Source organism: Olea europaea, chromosome 13 (genome assembly GCF_002742605.1).
Source record: "Olea europaea var. sylvestris chromosome 13, O_europaea_v1, whole genome shotgun sequence".
In the NCBI taxonomy this organism is placed as follows: domain Eukaryota; kingdom Viridiplantae; phylum Streptophyta; class Magnoliopsida; order Lamiales; family Oleaceae; genus Olea; species Olea europaea.
In genome coordinates this window covers 21035947-21056124 of record NC_036249.1, presented here as the reverse complement: position 1 = coordinate 21056124, position 20178 = coordinate 21035947, and the positions used below count along the sequence as shown (strand labels likewise).

Here is a 20178-nt window from a genome sequence, read left to right as displayed (position 1 = left end):
GCGGAAGCTTATATCTTCGGGTAATAATTTAAATAACAATACTTCAAATACTTTAAATAAAAATACTGAATCATTTTTCAAAACAACAAAATGTAATTTATTTGAAGAAAACATAACTTGTTCTTGTATTTTGCGTTATTCAAAACTTTAAAGAAATAACATTGGAAAACATTTCATAAAAATAAATCCAAATCACTTATTCACCGGATTTCCATGGGCTCGTTGCATCACTCTCCATCTTCTCCTCCATCCATGTCCGAGGTAGAATTCCTTGAATCTGTAGAGATGGGATTAAACCCTTGAGTTGAAAAACTCAATAGGTGTCCTAGGTGCATTCGTGATCAAACTATACATTTCAAAACATTAACTTTATAACTTTTCATACATGCCGTACCCAGAGGCACCATTTGACATGAAGGGGTATACCGTACCCGAGGGCACCATTTGACATACGAACATTTCTTCAACATAGAGGGGTATGCTATTCGAGGAATAGTATAAATAGGAGAATATTTTTTCATTGTAAAGACCTTTTTTGAACTTTGACTATTGCTTAATATTATAGAGAGAGAGTTATTCTTTCAATTTAATTGTTCTTCTTGAACAATCTTGGAACTTATCAAGATTTAACTTCTTGTGGCGTTCTATCAATCGGATTTTGGGTTCTTTCAATTGTAATCAAGGGGTTTTAGGTTCTTCACTAATCTAGGGTTTCTTAATTCAATTCTTGGGGTTCAAGATCCAAAACCGGGTTAGTATTGGCATTCTTGGGTTCCGCATCAATCTCGTTGTGGGTTTCGTAGTTTCCATTGCTACGGGGTTCGCATCAGTTGGTATCAGAGCTTTGGCTCCAATTTAATCAGGTTATATCCTTTGTTTTCTAATTTTTTTCAATTTCTTGTGTTATTGTGTCTAGAAGGTTTTTCTTGATCCTTGATCCAAAAGTTTCATAAAAAAATCTTCAAATTCCGTTTTTGGGCTCAATTTTCGTCCAAATCAGTTTTCGTTTTCTTTGTTGGTTTTGTTATTGATTTTCGGATCTAAAAAGAAAAAAAATTTACTGTTCATCCTTACAATAAAAAAAAACTTGTTGAATATTATTGATCCGTCAAATACCAACTTTTATTATTCATTATCGTTTCTAAATTACTTGGACACATTAAATCACTCCATTCCTTCATTCAAATCAAGTTTTAAAAGTTTTCTTTGAGTCCTTTGTTACAATTATTGAGTCACATCCGGTTTGGGAAATTCTGCAAGAATTGATTGATTAAGTTCATTGATTGTTCCTAGAAGCAATTGTTGAAAGAATTGAGTGGTAAAAGGCAGAGAGGTGAGCTTAATAGAAGGTAAAAGCCTTGTGTGTGTTTCGAGTGACTTTTGGTGAGGCAGTAAAATAAAATTTTAGTGTTAGGATGTTAGAAAGGACAGAATCAAACTTAAGCCAACCGGATAATAATAGCAATGCAACGGAGGATTTAGTGCAGAGGTTTGAGAGGGCGTTTGGAGATATGAGAGATAGGTTGGAGAAGTAGGAGGCTTGGATGAATAGATTAGATACATCGGTGGCTAATCTTAGTCGGGGGCATAGAGTGGATGTATCCAATGCCAGAGGAACGGATAGATGGGAGCCTAAGAGGGAAAGGCGAGAGGAGTATGGATATGGGAGTGACATGGGCGAAGATGTGGATATGGGAGTGACATGGGCGAAGATGAATTTCACGGTGTTGAGATGGGAAGGACGAGGAATAGAGGCGATAGGTTCGACAGACGAGGTCGAAATGATCGCGGGGAGGAGTTGGATGGAAACTTGGGAAATATAAAAATGACAGTTCCTTCATTCAAAGGAAGGAGTGATCTCGAGGCATACCTGGAGTGGGAAAGGAAGGTTGAAATAATCTTCGAGTGTTATAACTATTCGGAGGAGAAAAAGGTGAAGTTAGCAGTTTTGGAGTTCAGTGACTATGCAGTTTCATGGTGGGATCAAGTGATTACTTCACAACATAGGAGTGAGGGAAGACCAATTAGCACTTGGGAGGAATTGAAGTCATTGATGAGAAAGAGGTTTGTTCCTAGCCACTATTATCGAGAGATCCATCAAAAACTGCAAGGTCTATATCAAGGGTCGAAAAGTGTAGAGGACTATCATAAGGAGATGGAAATACTCATGATTAGGGCCAATGTGGTGGAAGATCGGGAGGCTACCATGGCACGATTCTTGAATGTGTTGAATAGGGAAATTGCCAATGTAGTGGAGTTGCAACATTATGTGGAGTTGAAAGACATGTTGCATGTGGCTATGAAGGTAGAGAGACAGCTGAAGAGGAAAGGGGCAGCTAGGCAGCCGTTAGGAACTTCGAGTGTTAATCCATCTTGGAAGCCAGGGTGGAATAACAACAACAAAGGTGATAAAGTAGTACCTAAAGGTAGGAATGAGTGGCAGAAAGGAAAAGAAGAAAGTGCTAGCAAAACAGCACCTAAACAGATTCACAACCATCAAGGAATTGAGACATCAAGTGTTTTAGATGCTTGGGGTCAGGGCACATTGTTTCTCAATGCCCAAATAAAGGGGTAATGGTTTTGTTGGATAATGGAGAAGTGGTGAGTAAAAGTGAAGGAGAGTTTGAGGACATGCCTGCGCTGGAGGACGTTGAAGAAGAAGAAAAATTGGAGTTTGCTGTTGGAGAATCGTTGGTGTCAAGGAGAGCTCTTAACACTCAAGTCAAAGTGGATGATTCGGAGCAGCAGCGAGAAAATATATTCCACACACGTTGTTACGTCAACGATAAGGTATGTAGTATGATTATTGATGGTGGGAGTTGCACGAATGTAGCTAGTACAGCTTTAGTTGAGAAATTAGGACTAGCATTGTTAAGACACCCTAGGCCTTATAAGTTGCAATGGTTGAATGAAAGTGGAGAAGTTAGGGTGAATAAAAGAGTTTTAATTAATTTCTCAATTGGGAGTTATAGTGACAAAGTAGTATGTGACGTGGTGCCTATGCATGTGGGTCATATCTTATTAGGAAGGCCATGGCAATATGATAGAAGGGTCACACATGATGGTTATAGAAATCGTTATAGCTTTGTCAAGGAGGGGAAGACTATTACTCTTGCACCATTAACACCGGCACAAGTGTATGGAAATCAAATCAAGCTGAAAAGTGAGGAAGACGAGAGAATAAGAGAGTCAGGAAAAAGGAGAGGCAATAGTGAAACCATCACTAAGAGAGAAAATAGTGAGGTGGCTGAGAGTGGAGAAAAGAGAGAGAAGCCACATGAGCAGAGAGAAAAAGAGTCAGTTGAGAGGAGAGAAAAAGAGTCAGCTGAGCGGAGAGAAAAGCTAAAGGTCAACTTCTATGCAAAAGAGAGTGAGTTGAAAAAAGCTATGAGCGATAATAGGTAAATGATATTGTTAGTGTACAAGGAGTCCCTCCTTAATTTTGAGTATTCTAACACATCCCTCCCTAGTTTGGTTAAGTCTTTATTGCAGGAGTTCAACGATGTGTTTCCTGAGGAGATGCCAAGTGGATTGCCACCAATCAGAGGCATCGAGCACTAGATTGACTTTGTACTCGGAGTTGTCATACCGAATCGACCAGCTTACCGAAGCAATCCCGAGGAGACGAAGGAACTTCAAAAGCAAGTGGAGGAGTTGATGAGCAAAGGTTATGTCAGGGAGAGCATGAGTCCATGTGCTGTACCTGTCTTGTTGGTGACTAAGAAGGACGGGACTTGGAGAATGTGCGTGGATTGCCGAGCTATCAACAATATCACGGTAAAGTATCGTCACCCAATACCTAGGCTAGATGATATGCTTGATGAGTTGCATGGTGCTTGCATTTTTAGTAAGATTGATCTTAAGAGTGGGTATCATCAAATTCGCATGCGGGAGGGTGATGAATGGAAAACGGTGTTTAAGACTAAGTATGGATTGTATGAATGGTTAGTTATGCCGTTTGGACTCACTAATGCACCGAGCACTTTTATGCATTTAATGAACCATGTTTTACGTGCTTTTATTGGGAAATTTGTTGTAGTTTATTTTGATGACATCTTAATCTATAGCAAAAACTTAGATGAGCATTTAGAACATTTAAATTGTGTGCTTGTTATGTTGCGAAAGGAACAACTATATGCTAATTTCAAAAAGTGCACATTTTGCATGGATAGAGTTGTTTTCCTAGGATTTGTGGTTAGTGCTAATGGGGTGGAAGTCGATGAAGAAAAGATAAAAGCTATTAAAGAATGGCCAACACCTAAGACTATAACTGAAGTTAGGAGTTTTCATGGATTGGCTAGTTTTTATAGGAGATTTGTAAAAGATTTTAGCACCATCACCACACCGTTGACTGAAATAGTAAAGAAGAGCGTAGGTTTTCATTGGGGAGAATCTCAAAAAATTGCATTTAACACAATTAAGGATAAGCTATGTAAAGCATCTATTTTGGCATTACCAAATTTTGATAAAACATTCAAAGTTGAGTGTGATACATCAGAAATAGGTATAGGAGCAGTGTTAATGCAGGAAAGGAGACCTATTGCTTACTTTAGTGAAAAGTTGAGTGGGGCAGCATTGAATTATCCGACATATGACAAGGAGTTGTATTCACTTGTTCGAGCATTGGAGACTTGGCAGCTCTACTTATGGCCAAAGGAATTCGTGATACACACCAATCATGAATCTTTAAAGAATTTGCGAGGTCAAGGTAAGTTGAACAAAAGACATGCGAGATGGGTAGAGTTTATCGAGACATTTCCCTACGTCATCAAGTACAAACAAGGTAACGAAAATATAGTTGTTGATGCGTTGTCTCGAAGGTACGTGCTTTTAAATTCATTAAGTACTAAATTAATTGGTTTCGAACATATTAAGAGCATGTATGAATCTGATTGTGATTTTTCTAGTATTTATGCTTCATGTGATAAAGGTGCATTTGATAAATTATTTAGGCATGAAGGATATTTGTTTAGGGAAAATAAGTTGTGCATTTCTAATTGTTCTTTGCGTGAATTATTGGTAAGGGAAGCACATTGGGGTGGTTTAGTGGGACACTTCGGGGTTCAGAAGACTTTAGACATGTTAGGGGAACATTTTTATTGGCCTAAAATGCGACATGACGTAGAACAAAAACTTGTAAAAAGGCTAAGTCTAAGGTTCAATCCCATGGTTTGTATACTCTTTTACCTGTACCTAGTGAACCTTGGGTAGACATATTTATGGACTTTGTGTTAGGTTTGCCTAAGACAAAAAGGGGTCGGGATTCAATATTTGTAGTTATCGATAGGTTTAGTAAGATGGCGCACTTCATACCATGTCATAAAACTGACGATGCTACTAATATTGCAGACTTATTCTTTAGGAAAATAGTACGTTTACATGGAGTATCTAAAAGTATAGAGTCTGATAGGGACGTGAAGTTTTTGAGTCATTTTTGGCGTGTTCTGTGGAGTAAGTTAGGAACTAAGTTATTATTTTCTACAACTTGTCACCACAAACAGATGGACAAACTGAGGTAGTTAATTGAACTATGACTCAACTATTTAGGACAGTAATCAATAAAAATCTGAAATCATGGGAAGAGTGTTTACTGTTTATAGAGTTTGCATATAATCTAGCAACACATTCTACTACTTCGTTTTATCCCTTTGAAATTTTTTATGGTTTTAATCCACTAATACCTATGGATTTAATGCCTTTGCCTGTGCATGAACGAGATAGCTTGGATGGGAAACGAAAAGCCGAGATGGTGAAAACACTCCATGAAAAGGTTAGGATGCAGATCGAAGAGAAAGGAAAGCTGATTGCATCAAAAACAAATAAAGGAAGAAGACGCGTTACATTTGATCCTGGAGATTGGGTCTGGGTGCATTTCAGAAAAGAGCATTTTCCAGAACAGAGGAAGTCAAAATTGCAACCACGAGGCGATGGACCGTTTCAAGTCATCGAGAGGATCAATGACAATGCATACAAAGTGGATTTACCAGGTGAGTACAATGTTTCGGCTACTTTTAATGTATCTGATCTCTCTCTTTTTGATGTAGGTTCAGATTCGAGGATGAATCCTTTTGAAGAGAGAGGGGATGATATGATCCAGGAGTCGAGCCCGACGAAGGCAAGTGCGAGACGAGACCCTTTGATAGTTGATGGCGGACCAATGACGCGATCAAGGGCAAAGCAAGTGAAACAAGCGATGGGATTGCTCGTTCAAGAAACTATTGATGGAACCATGTTCGGGACTCAAAATGGGACAAGTTTCGTGTTCGGGTCGAAGGCCGAAACAAAATGGATCAATGCGTTACAAGCAGCCGAAGATGAGAGTGTGCAGTGTAACCATGCGGCCACGGTGCGGCCGCACAGCATGAGACCGAGATTTCAATTGGCCAAAATCTTATCACCATGCGGCCGCACGTGTTATAACCATGCGACCGCATGGTTCATTTCTGGGCGTGATTTTCCTTTTTTCCGCGTTTTTCCTTATTTTACTAGAATTTCATTCTTAATCAAATTCCTACCATATTGGGCAAATATTTTAGGAATTTTATTAGATTATCATAATTATATTTCCTTTTTGACTCCTATTCGAGGAATAGTATAAATAGGAGAATATTTTTTCATTGTAAAGACCTTTTTTGAACTTTGACTATTGCTTAATATTATAGAGAGAGAATTATTCTTTCAATTTAATTGTTCTTCTTGAAAAATCTTGGAACTTATCAGGATTCAACTTCTTGTGGCGTTCTATCAATCAGATTGTGGGTTCTTTCAATTGTAATCAAGGGGTTTTAGGTTCTTCGCTAATCTAGGATTTTTTGGTTCAATTCTTAGGGTTCAAGATCCAAAATCGGGTTAGTATTGGCGTTCTTGGGTTCCGCATCAATCTCGTTGTGGGTTTCGTAGTTTCCATTACTATGGGGTTCACATCATATGCCGTACCGGAGTACCATTTGACATACAACCATTAACATAGAGGGATATACCATACCGGAGTACCATTTGACATACAAACATTAACATGAATCGAAACTTATAACTTAACAGGATTAAACACATTGCATCTCTATCTACTTTGATTGATGCTTTTGAAACTTTGAAAACTTTGATTGAAAACTTCGATGAAACTTCGGCGTTGAAAGAAATGCACTCCTTGGATGTTTGAAAACCGTTGAGAATTGATGCTTGAAAACACTTCTTAAACTTCTAGGAAAAATAGTTTTCCTCCCTCTCTTTTTCTCCCTTGGAAACTCTTTCTTTAGTATGTAAAAGCTCTTACTTTTGGTGTGAGAAAAAATGAGTGAAATGAGGTCTCTATTTATAGGTAAATATCCCATAACTTAAAGCAAATGAAGGGTCAAATTTCATTTAAGAGAGAAAACATCGGTGCCATTGAAGTTTGAGGTTAAACGCTTCAATTTAGTGGGGGGTTTTATTGCCAAAAACGTGGGTGGCCCTTTGAGAAAATAATTGATGAAAATAAATATTTAAATTCTAGAGAAAAACGAGAATTTTCATTTCAGGCAATTTCGGTCGACTGGTTGTAGTCCCGTTGACACTGCACAGCTTTCAGTGTTTCTATCATAACTTCTTCTCCCAATATCCGATTGAGGTAAGTTAAAGTACGTTGGAAAGCTAACTCAAAGAGCTACAACTTTTATTTAGATATCATTTTCCAAATCAAGTGTTTCCTATGTCGAAAATGGGTCTCAAATGAGACTAAAAATCTAAAGTATACTTTAGTCATCTAATATTCATGTCTTAGTGCCACTAAGGTGTCTAGAATTATTTGGGGTTCTACATCCTCCACACCTTAATTAAAACTTTGTCTTCGAAATTTACCTTCTGATTGGGCGAATAGTGTTGGATACTTGTCTTTGGCTTCTTCTTCTTTTTCCCAAGTGGCTTCTTCTACGTCGTGATGATTTCACTGTATTTTAACCAACTGAATCTCTTTATTCCTTAGTTTATGCACTTTTCGATCCAATATCTTGATCGGTAGTTCCTCGTACGACAAATCTTTCTGTACCTCCAAGGTTTGATAACTCACTACATGATTAGGATCATGTACATACTTCTTTATCATCGATATATGGAACACATTGTGCACTGCCGATAATTCAGGTGGCAAAGCTAGTCGGTAAGCCACATTTCCGACTCTATCAAGTATCTCGAAAGGTCCGACATACCGAGGTCGTAACTTGCCTTTCTTTCCAAATCTAAGTACACCTTTTATCGGTGCTACTTTCAGAAACACTTTATCCTTAACTTGGAATTCTAAATCCTTCTTCCTTGTATCTGCATAGCTCTTTTGTCGATCCTGTGCTGCCTTTATTCTTGCATGGATCTTATCGATTACCTCGGCCATCCTTTCAACTATTTCTGGTCCTAAAACTCTCTTCTCTCCGACTTCATCCCAATGAACAGGGGATCTACATCTTCTACCATAGAGAGCTTCGTATGGTGCCATTCCAATAGTTTCTTAGAAACTGTTATTATAAGCGAACTCTACTAGAGGTAAGTATGACTCCCAATTACCTCCTAGATCCAAAACACATGTTCTCAGCAGGTCTTCCAAAGTTTGGATGGTCCTTTCAGACTGACCATCGAACTGAGGGTGATATGTTGTACTAAAGTTCAGCTTCGTTCCCATAGCTCCTTGTAGACTTTTCCAAAATTTGGACGTGAACCTTGGGTCTCTGTCAGACACAATGGATACAGGTACACCGTGTAATCTCACAACCTCTTTAATGTACAACTGTGCCAATTGGTCTAAACTGAATGTCATTTTCACTGGAAAAAAATGAGCTAACTTCGTTAGTCGATCCACTACTACCCATATAGCATTATTTCCTATTGCTGACTTCGGGAATCCAACCACAAAGTCCATCGTGATATTTTCCCATTTCTATTTAGGTATATCTAGTGGATTTAACAATCCAGCTGGTTTTTGGTGTTCTGCCTTAACCTATTGACATACCATGCACTTCTGTACGTACAGCCCTATACTTCTTTTCATATTTCTCCATCAAAATGTATCTCGAAGATCTCGATACATTTTCGTACCACCGGGATGTGCGGTGTACGGGGTGGAATGAGCTTATTTTAATATCTCATTTCTCAAGACTTCATCCTTAGGTACGCAAGTTCTTTCTCTAAATATCAGTGCCTAATTCTCAGCTATTCCAAAGTCTTTTTTCTTATTGGTACCAACTTCATTCTAAAGCTTCTACAAAAATGAGTCTTTATTTTGTGCTTCTATAATTCGATCTCTAAGAGTAGGTCGAATTATTAAAGATGCTAGACGAGCAGTGACTTGTCCTGGTGTGGTAGCCACTTCGATCTGCAACTTTTTCAAGTCCTTGACTAACTCCACTTGAGAGGTGGGTAGTGACGTCAATTGTCCCATTGATTTTCTACTTAGAGCGTCGACCACAACATTAGCCTTACCCGGATGGTAGTGAATAGTGCAGTCGTAATCGTTCACCAATTCCAACCATCATTTTTGTCGCATATTCAATTCCTTCTGTGTGAAGAAATACTTGAGACTTTTGTGATCTGTGTAGATATCACACTTCCATCCATACAAGTAGTGTCGTCATATCTTCAAAGCGTGTACTACCGCTGCAAGTTCTAAATCATGTGTTGGGTAGTTCTGCTCATGTTTCTTCAATTGTCTTGAAGCATAGGCTATCACTTTTTCATTCTACATTAGTAGACATCCCAATCCTTGCTTGGATGCGTCATTGTATATAACAAACCCTTCCGTACCTTCAGGTATTGTTAATACTGGTGCTGATATCAACTTCTGCTTAAGTTCTTGGAAACTTTGTTCGCATTTTTCCATCCATTGGAATTTTACTCCCTTCCTTGTAAGCTGCGTCATTGGCCCAGCTATTTTGAAGAATCCTTCTATGAATCTCCTATAATATCTAGCCAATCCTAGAAAACTCCGTACTTCGCCAGCATTTGTTGGTGCTTTCCAGTTGGTTACTGCTTCTACTTTTGCTGGATCTACTTTAATCCCTTGGACAGTAACTACATGTCCAAGAAATCCAACTCGCTCAAGCCAAAACTCACACTTCTTAAATTTGGCATACAACTTCTCCTTGCATAATACCTCTAAGGCCATTCTCAAGTGCTCTTCATGTTGCTCCTTACTCTTGGAATATATCAAATGTCATCGATGAAGACTATGACAAACTGATCCAAGTATTGATGAAACGCTCGATGCATCAGGTCCATGAACACTGCAGGTGCATTGGTTAGCTCAAATGGCATCACCGTAAACTCGTAGTGTCCATATCGAGTTCTAAAAGCTGTCTTAGGTATATCCTTTGTCTCTACTTTCAGTTGATGGTAGGAGTGGGTACTTATTCTTGATGGTTAATCAATTTATCTCCCTAGATGCACATTCTCATACTTCCATCTTTCTTCTTTACAAACATCGACGCCCCCCATGGAGATACGCTTGGTCGTATGAAGCCCATATCTAGGAGTTCTTGCAACTGCTCTTTAATTCTTGTAGTTCCTTTGGGGCCATTTGGTATGGGGCCTTAGATACTGGTGCCGCCCTCGGAATTAGGTCTATGGTGAATTCCACTTATCTATCGGGTGGAATACCAGATAGATCTTCTGGAAACACATCTACGAATTCTCGTACTACTGGTACATCTTCAACCCTTATCGTCTCTTGTTTCCCTCCTGAGATACTTACTAGATATCCTTGACATATTTCTTTTCTTAACATCTTCTCAGCTTGTAAAGCCGATACTAGTCGAATAAGGGGTTTCGTCTTCATTCCAAGGAACGAAAATGGTCCCTCTCCTGGTTTCTGAAATGATACTTCCATTTCCTTACATCGGATGGTGGCGTAATTACAACCTAACCAATACATGCCTAGTATTACATCAAAATCCTTCATTTTTATCATGTATAGGTTCGCTTCCATTGGTTTTCCCTTAACTTCGATACTTATGGACTTGGCTATTCTATCAGTTGTCAAAGGGTTGCCCGAAGGAATACTAACTTCTAATGTACCTTCCGACTTATCACAGGTAATACTAGATTTAGCCATAAAAGTTGTTGAATCAAAGGAGTGTGTAGCTCCTAAATCAAACAATACATAAGCAGGTGTACTGACTATCAGTAGAGTACCTGCTATGACATTAGAGTTTTTCTCTACATCCTGTTGAGTCAATGCAAAAACTCGTGCTTTCCCTTTCTGGTTTTGGTCGCTGTTACCATCCTTCTTCTGGGTATGTGTGGGACAATCCCTAATGATATGTCCTAACTTGCCACATCGAAAATAGACATTTTTCCCTTGCAAGCACTTACCATGATGTGTCCTTCCACACTTAGAATAGGGCGCAATAACCAGCACAATGCTTTTGCTGGCATTGGCTCCACTATTAGCTTTCTTGTTCTGCCACTTGCCTTTTCCCTTGTCTTGGCCATTCCATTTCCTCTTTCCCATGTTACCATTGTTCGGTTGATTGAACAGTTGACCATGTTGTTCGGCGCTAGTCTTCTGGTACCAATTAGCATGAGTTCTTTCCAGCATTTTATGGTATGTGGTGAAGCGATGGGACATAAGTATCATGCTTATATCCGAGTTCAGCGCTTGTTCAAACCTTCGTACCTTCTTATCTTCCGTATCCACCAGATGTGGAGCATACCTTGAAAGTTGATCAAACTTCCTCTCATACTCAGTCAGGGACATAGTCTTTTGCTTGAGTTGGAGGAATTCACTTTCTTTGTGATCCCTCAAGGACTGGGGAAAGTACTTGTCCATTACTTCCCCTTTGAATTGCTCCCAAGTCAATTCTGATTGTTGCTCAGGGGTCCTTGTCCTTGACATTGAGTCCCACCAGTGACTTGCATCACCAGAGAACATGAACTCAGCACACTGGACTTTTTGAGCGTCCGTGTACCCTATCAATCGGAATATATGCTCCAACTTGTGAAGCCACTCCTCAGATGCAAGTGGATCAGTTGCTCCGTTGAAGGTAGGGGGCTTGTTCCTTCGAAATTGCTCGACCACTGAAGTATGGTTTGGAACATTAGGAGCTAGTGGTAGAGGTTGAGCTTGGTTCGGGTTTTGCCTGCCTAGGTCTTGAACCGCTCGGAGGAGGTCTCTTATCAAGTTTTGGTTCGCGTGGGCCGTTTCCTTTAGACAAAACATATGGTTCTTATTAGTTTCATTCTTCGAATACTAAAGAAAAGAAGATAGTATTTTATTTCTTGACATAAGGGAAGCTATTACAAGGATTTAAATCTAATCCCTATAAGTTCTACGGATCTTCTTTGGTGGAGCTTCATTTTCGGAGGAGTCTTCCGCCTCAGGTCCGAACTCTATGTCCATCTCAACCTGTGGCTCAAGCTCAGGATCATTCTCTAAATCGTCCTCGGGTTCTTCTTCGGGATCTTTTTCCTCAGCCAAAGGTTCCTCCTCAGGCTCCTTATGGATTACATCATCCCACAAATCAATCACGGCATGGCAATACCTTTCAAACTCGAATAGGTTTGGGCTGCCTTCTAACATTTCATCTCTAACCGTGACTCCCATCTCTCCATTGAGATGGGAGGAAGTGTGTGAGGTTATTTATAGCCTCGATATGCATGATTTCCATTCCAGCATTAACCGCCGTCATGCATCTCTCATAAATGTCATACACAGGTTCGCTAAGCGGTCGGGTCAGATCAGTTACATAGTTTTCATAGGAATGAATAGCAATTCTACGGTTCAATGCTTCTCTATATGCCCTAGCCGTTTTACGAGCCATATCTGTTGCATTTTCACATACAACATACTTTTCCTTTGCTTAAAGAAAATATGCAAATATTTATACTTTCATATCATGCAATTCCCTTTAAGCCCTTAGCTTTTGCCCAAGTCCATTACATATCTTTAAATAACACATCTCTAAATCATATAAAAGCATCATAACATAAACATAATCATTAATTTTAAACATGAACATACCTGGGCCATAGGATGAGATTGATGGATGGATGCACGATGCCATGGAATACCTTAAACTTTTCATTTTCCTTTTGTGTTAAAAAAAAACATACTTGCTCTACAGAACCAACTAATCCTTGCACTGATACCACACTGTAACGCCCTGACCCCTAGTGTACCAGAACGCTACTTAATTTACTTAGCTTAACTGGTGGTTTAGTAACAAGTGTATACATTTTAGCGGAAGCTTACATCTTCAGATAATAATTTAAATAACAATACTTCAAATACTTTAAACAAAGACACTGAATCATTTTTCAAAACAACAAAATGTAATTTATTTGAAGAAAACATAACTTGTTCTCGCATTATGCGTTATTCAAAACTTTAAAGAAATAACATTGGAAAACATTTCATAAAAATAAATCCAAATCACTTATTCACCGGATTTCCATGGGCTCGTTGCATCACTCTCCATCTTCTCCTCCATCCATGCCCGAGATAGAATTCCTTGAATTTGTAGATATGGGATTAAACCCGTGAGTTGAAAAACTCAATAGGTGTCAGAGGTGCATTTGTGATCAAGCTAACATTTCAAAACATTAACTTTATAACTTTTCATACATGCCCTACCCGGAGGTACCATTTGACATGAAGGGGTATGCCGTACCCGAGGGCACCATTTGACATAGGAACATTTCTTCAACATAGAGGGATATGCCGTACCGGAGTACCATTTGACATACAACCATTAACATAGAGAGATATACCATACCGGAGTACCATTTGACATACAAACATTAACATGAATCGAAACTTATAACTTAACAGGATTAAACACATTGCATCTCTATCTACTTTGATTGATGCTTTTGAAACTTTGAAAACTTTGATTGAAAACTTCGATGAAACTTCGGCGTTGAAAGAAATGCACTCCTTGGATGTTTGAAAACCGTTGAGAATTGATGCTTGAAAACACTTCTTAAACTTCTAGGAAAAATAGTTTTCCTCCCTCTCTTTTTTTCTTTTGGAAACTCTTTCTTTAGTATGTAAAAGCTCTTGCTTTTGGTGTGAGAAAAAATGAGTGAAATGAGATCTCTATTTATAGGTAAATATCCTATAACTTAAAGCAAATTCAGGATCAAATTTCATTTAAGAGAGAAAACATGGATGCCATTTAAGTTTGAGGTTAAATGCTTCAATTTAGTGGGGGTTTTTATTGTCTAAAACGTGGGTGGCCCTTTGAGAAAATAATTGATGAAAATAATAATTTAAATTTTAGAGAAAAACGAGAATTTTCATTTCAGGCAGTTTCGGTCGACCAGTTGCAGTCCGGTTAACACTGCACAGCCTTCAGTATTTCTATCATAACTTCTTCTTCTAATATCCGATTGAGGTAATTCAAAGTGCGTTGGAAAGCTAACGCAAAGAGTCACAACTTTTATTTAGATATTATTTTCCAAATCGAATGTTTCCTATGTCAAAAATGGGTCTCAAATGAGAGTAAAAATCTGAAGTATACTTTAGTCATCTAATATTCATGTCTTAGTGCCACTAAGGTTTCTAGAATTATTTGGGGTTCTACATCTTCTTTCAATACAAATAAGTCTAGCTAAACATGTTTCTAATGATAAAACAAAAAGAATGATGGAAGAACTTCATCCAAAATTTATAAGGGTTGGTCTATGGGTACATCAACCTTGGGGTGGACACCCTTGTGTACCAAGGGTGATGCACCACAAGGGTTATCCAATTTATAAATACAAAAAGGAGAAGTTATGGTACAATTCTTGTTCTTGTTTATCAATCCCAAGATTTGATTCTTCAAGTTCCTTATGTTTTGTGATTCAATCCCGTGCTATATTTGTTCTTCTCTCCAATATATATTGAATTTGCCCTTCTTCTTGAGTGATTTTATAATATGGATGTAACTTGAAAGGTAAGAGTGTTAGGTTTTATATTGTAATTGGTAATTCTATGAACAAAAGGGACAAAATTGAACATGTTGTAAAAGTCAGTGACTTGGATTGCAATTTGTATAGATGGTTTAGGCTAGGGTTTAGTTTGGAACAAGGTAGAAGATTCGCCGATTTTTTCGCAAGCTGGTAGCCAAGGTGTTGCTTGAGCGGAGGAATCAGAACCATCGTCCCTCATTGTTCGTCCAGGCATCGTTCGAGCGAAGAAGCTATCGTTTGCTTCTTGCTGAAGTGTTGCTCGAACGATAGTGTTACATGGCCAAACCTTAGACCGTGTTTTGGATAATTTTATTCGGCCCAAGACACTTATTTACCTCCAGGTATAAAAAGCAAAGTCTGGGATATGAGAGAGGGTTTTTGCCACATTATTCTTCATCTCCATAGCTTTCATATCATCATTATGATCTTGGAACAAAATTCAATTGGAAGAATCAAACACATTCATCTTGTGATCTAGTAACCTAGAAATGGGAAAACATCAAGGCTCGTGAATACAAAACACCGTGCTTCCTTAATTGATTGAGGAATGGACTCTCTCATTGGAGAAGTGAGAGAGATGAATTGAAGCACAGTTACAAGCACAAGAACATAGTGTTCCACTTGGAGAGACATTCAGTGCAGGAGGTAGATTAGGAAGTCTAGCAGGAGGCTACAGGAGGTCAGTATGCTAGAGGTATTTATGGCAGTAGATCGTGAGACTGTGACAGTGGGTCTTAGTGGATACAAGAGTTGAAATTGTTGTATATCCCCTGAACTGTCTATAGTGGATGTAACTGGCTTGATCCCGGAGTTTTTGCCACATTGTGTTTCTCCGTCATCAAATTTTGTATTCTTTACTTTCCAGTAATTTATTACAAACTATTGTATTCAAACATAGGTTTAATTGAATTGTATGCTTAATCATCTAGAAACTAATTAGAAGTGACGTGTTTGCTTTAATTAGTCAATTCCACACGTAAAGTCAAACTAATCGGTAATCTAGAACGTAAACTTGGTAACTCTAAAACTTAAAGTGATATTAGAACGTTACAAATTCTCAAAAGTGGTATCAGTGTCTAAACATGTTTCCTAACCTTTCATTGTCCAGATGAGTATCCTGTTGAGTGTGCTGTCCTATTTTGATGGTAGTAATTATGCCTACTGGAAAATTAGGATGAGGGTGTTCTTGAAATCTATGGATGAAAGGATTTGGTTGAGCGTAGTTAATGGTAGGTCTGTCCCTAGTACAACGGTTGGCAATGTCGTTACTCCCATCCCCATAACAAATTGGTGTAAGGCTGAACTAGATAGATGCAACTGGAATAGGAAAGCCCTTTATACCCTTTTTATGGCTATTTTCCTGAGGAATTTAAGAGAGTGTCCATGTGTGAGGTAGCGAAAAAAGTTTGGGATATTTTAGAAACCACACATGAGGGAACACAAGTAGTTAAGAACTCGAAATTGTAGATACTGGCTACTAGATTTGAAGAGATCAGGATGAGAGAGAGGATGAGACCTTGCTATATTCTATGGATGCCTAAATGACATTGTGAATTCATCTTTCAACCTATGTGGGAAAATCCCCAAGCCTAAAATAGTGAGAAAAGTCCTTAGATGCTTACCCGAGCATTTTAGGCCTAAAGTCACGACAATTGAGGAAAGTAAGGAGATAGAGACTATCAAGCTAGAAGAGCTAGTTGGATCCATCCAGACCTATGGGCTGGCTGTAGGCAACCTACCTAAGGAAAAGCCCTTGGCCTTGAAATCTGCCATGAATTATCAGATCGAATCTTCTAACTTAGATTTACCCAATGATGAGGAGATGACTACCTAGCTAAAAAATTTCATAAGATGCTTAGGAATAAGACACTGCAAGAGAGATAGAGAGGTGGTGCGAATGAATCTAGGACAAGATCCAAATTTTGAGGTGCTATAATTGTCAAGGTATAGGTCATGTTAAGAAAGAGTGTCCTAATGGTAAGAGAGTCGAAGAGAAGCCTATGAATACTACTCTCACTGATGACGAGTCTAGCTCGGACAATCAGAGCGAAAAATCCACTCGTGAGGAAAGTGGAAAATATGTTGCTTTCATTGCTAGAGTTAAGAGTGGATCCGAATAGGGGAATGACAGGGATGAGGACATAGATAGTGGCGAGGATTTTGGTGACGAGTCTGTAAATGAGGAAGATATTAAAGAGGTATATGAGAAAATGTATCAGTAGAGTCTTAAAATTCTTAGTAAGAACAACACCTTAAGTATGATAGTTAAGGAGCTTCAGTTGGAGAAAGAAAAGTTAGTAGCATATATTAAGGAATCTTCCACAATCGTGAGTGAACTTAAAACGATGAATGACTCCTTAGAATCTCAGGTTAAGAATCTTCCCAGTGAGCTCAAGAGGCCCTCTTGGAAAGTTAATGAGCTGACCACCAAGAATGAGACTTTAGAAATCCAGTTTAAAAACCTTGTGAGCGATCTAGGACATTCTAAGTCTCAACGCTTGCCTTCACTAGTGGTTCATTACAGTTAGATAATATTGTAGGAATGGGTAAGCCGACTGGCAATAAGGGAAATCTAGGATATAAGTGTAAAAACCATAATGTTGCTAGCACATCCAAGATCACATTTGTCCCTGCCACAAACCAACCTGAACATGTACCTAACCCTGAACCTAAAGATAAAGGATCTGTAGAACAGAGGTCTACTAGACAGCATAGATCTAGTCGACCTAGGAATAGGCGTCAACGTTCAGATAACACAGGTCCTAGGTTTATCCTTACATGCTATCATTGTTGTGAGTTAGGTTATATCCGCCCTAGATGTCATCAGTACTCAAACAAAAGAAAAAAACATGAACTTGAAAAGGAACAAGAATTAGGTGTTTGTTAGTCAAATTGGATTTCTTACTGATCAAGTGAATCATTTAAAAATTGATTTAGGTTGGAAATTGATTTGTAAATTAGGTTGGAAATTGATTTTTGAAGATCCTTTTATTATATTTCATTCCTTTTTGACTTTTTGTTGCATCCAATTGACCCAAACAATCTCCATTATCGATTTGTGATCCAAATCAACTATAGATAGTTGCAATTTGATCCGTGAACTTTGAATTTCATCCATTTTCACCAATATTATGTTCATTCTTCCAAATTCACTTCAAATCATTGAGTTGTTTCTAATAAATGAAAAATAAAGAGCTTACACTATATTTATCAAAAGCAATACAAAATATCCTAGTTTAATGGCCTATTAAGTACTAAAAAAAAAAAAACTATTATCAATGAACAAGCATGCAATGCTAATTACGTAATGGTGGCTAGTCAATCAACAGCCTGTCATTTGCTCTTATTTTTAATCATTGTATTAAATTTATGAACAACTTCAAAATCACAATACATAAATCAATTTCTACTTATCCAATGTAAAATTGATGTATGCATATGGAAAATTAAGTTAAACATCATAAATTCATAAGTTGCTTCATTTAACAACCCATATTGGTTATCACTCTTAAGATAAATTATTCTTTTGACTCACATTTCCAAGCTATATTCTAAGGATGAATTTATATACTAATTCTTACACTCTCAAATTTGGATAGACCTTACTAATGGCAAGTCAATATCTCAAGAAATAGGGATTCTTTTTTATTTTGATTGTTTCAGCCTTTAAGAATAAGCTAATCTAATAATTCCTATTCAAATGTCTAATTCACTCAAATAAATGTTTAGGGCTTAATCAAGACATTTAGTAGGTCTTCTATTTCATGCACAAACTTGATCCCCTTTTTTAGTTTTCTTTTTGGTGTTTTCAACAAGTGTCCTCATTTGGGATCTTTTACAGGGTAGGTTCACGACATGGTAGTTTTTTCCCTTTCCATATAATGATCAATACAATACCCCTTATTAAACCCTCATTCTCATAAATCAGTCTTTAACTCAAGATTTTAACCTACTTTTCATATTATTGGCCTTAGACAATTCACATAAGAGTTTGTACACATAAAATCCCGATTCATCTCAATATCTTCCTACAATAGTTCAATCACCTCTAAACCATCCTAAAATTTGTTTAAGGATATATATTATACTGAATTTTTTGTTCAACATCTAAGGTCCATTATTTTCAACCTATCAAATATGAATCAATTCATTCCTTTATAATGCTAAACTTAAAGAGTGTCAAAATTCACATCGATAAATATCAATTAATATTTTCCTTATCCATTGTTAGTTATTACATTTTCAATTGTCATGTTCCTACATAATAAAGAGAAATCAATCATAATAATATGAAATAATTTATAATAAGCTCAAACACAATCTATAGGACAATATAGGGATGAAGATACTTAAATTACTAACTAACACACAAAATCAATAAAAAAATATCTAACCTATTAGAGTTATACTACATTACTAGATTGATTTTACTAGAATTGACCCACATTAACATCTAGCGGCATTTCATGGGTAGTTGGGCCAAAAATATTTTTCAACCATCCAATCACAATTTGCCAACTCATTTTGGCGATTTGATTCTAGTAAAATAATCTCGTAAAATGGAATAACTCAACCTATTATTTTAGAAACTATAATAAATAAAAGGGAAGAAAATCAGGTCGCTTCCCAATAAACGCTTGTTTGTAGTCATTAGCTTGACTTTGGCAACCTGTATCATGAAATTCTAAAGAAAGCCTATAATGCCTTGCACAGTTTGCTTCTTTTGACTTTGATCCACTTTTCGTTGATTCTCCAAATAAAACACTACCTATTTCAATGTGATAAGACTTGCCTATTCTATCCATTTCAAAATCAACTATGTATACTTGTACCTCCTCCTCAAACTTAATCATAAATTCAATTGTTGGGAAATCGATGAAGTCAAAAGAATGTTTGTTAATTTTATCTTCATTAATTATCACTTATTTGTTTAGTTCCTTTGTGAATAATTTATCATTCTCTTTATGCTCTTTTTAATAGTTGACGTTCCTTAGGGTTGAATAGTCGGTTCCCAGTCTAAATCCATGGGCAGTGATAACTCTTTATTTTCAACCATTTCAAGTGAATTATGTCCCTTCTTCTTAAATTAAAGCCGGTATATCCCATCTCCCACATGCATGTTGCTATCATCCGACTTGGTACGTTTATTAAAATATTCTGTAAGTACTTTTTTCTTTGACAAAGGAGGACCATCTCCCACAAGTATGATATCCTCATCACAATCAATAGATGCATAATCTCCCACAATCATGTAGATTTCATTAG

General features: G+C 37.6%; 1 pseudogene; it reads left to right on the top strand.

Annotated features, from left to right (window-relative positions):
- Window positions 1–1816: 1816 nt before the first annotated feature.
- Window positions 1817–17033, top strand: LOC111408535 (annotated as a pseudogene).
- Window positions 17034–20178: the final 3145 nt, after the last annotated feature.